The sequence below is a fragment of the Arachis hypogaea genome, chromosome 19 (assembly GCF_003086295.3).
Source record: "Arachis hypogaea cultivar Tifrunner chromosome 19, arahy.Tifrunner.gnm2.J5K5, whole genome shotgun sequence".
In the NCBI taxonomy this organism is placed as follows: domain Eukaryota; kingdom Viridiplantae; phylum Streptophyta; class Magnoliopsida; order Fabales; family Fabaceae; genus Arachis; species Arachis hypogaea.
Window position 1 is genome coordinate 69,786,852 of NC_092054.1, and position 920 is coordinate 69,787,771.

Consider the following 920-nt stretch of genomic DNA (forward strand, 5'->3'; position numbering starts at 1 on the left):
ATATCCGCCTAACTGAGATTTGCAAGGTGACCATAGCTTGCTTCATACCAACAATCTCCGTGGGATTCGACCCTTACTCACGTAAGGTATTACTTGGACGACCCAGTGCACTTACTGGTCAGTTACACGGAGTTGTGAACCGTGGTTTTGGCATCATGTTTTTGGCGCCATTTCCAGGGAAAGAAAGAGCAATGAACTTTACATAATTAAAGTGTAATCACGATTCCGCGTACCAAGGAGCTTGTCTTGGTGATGCATTCCTTGACAGAAATAACTGATAAGAACCAACTCATCAATCCTGTGGTGAGGGCAAGCCTCCAGTAACTTCTTAAATCACTCCCACTATTCATACAAAGTCTCCCCATCTCGTTACACAATGCAAGAGATATCTCTTCGTAACTTGTCTGTTTTCTGAGGAGGGTAGAACTTTTCCAAAAATTCTTTACGCAACAAGTCCTAATTAGATCTAACTTCACCCGGTTGAGTATAAAACCACTCCTTTGCTTTTCCCTCCAAAGAGAACGGGAAAGCGAAGACCAACACTGTGGCTTCATCCGCCCCATGTCTTCTCGCAGTTTCACATGTAACTTGATAATCCTTTAAATGCTTCAGAGGATCCTCCCCTAGCAGTCCATTGTATTTAGGAAGCAAGTTTATCATGCCAGACTTGAGCTCAAAATTTGGATCTAAAGCCAGATACAAAATTTGAAACGGTTGCAAGTCAAGATCAGGAGCTCTAGCCTCCTTCAAGGTGATTCTTCGAGGTGGGTCCGCCATGACGGTTTTACTTGAGTCACTCAAAGAGAGTTCAGTACTTCCCATAGATGAATATAGAGTTTCCTCATTGATTGGAGAATGATAGTCACGGATGGGTGGTGATACTGAACGGGAGGTTTCCCCAAGGGATCCCGATTCACTAT

At 43.6% G+C, this 920-nt stretch overlaps 1 non-coding gene across 1 annotated transcript; it reads left to right on the plus strand.

Annotated features, from left to right (window-relative positions):
• The first annotated feature begins 294 nt into the window (after window positions 1-294).
• On the plus strand, window positions 295-401 carry LOC112781703 (small nucleolar RNA R71). Its single transcript, XR_003192462.1, has one exon. It is a non-coding gene; the product is annotated as a small nucleolar RNA R71 (small nucleolar RNA).
• The last annotated feature ends 519 nt before the right edge of the window (window positions 402-920 follow it).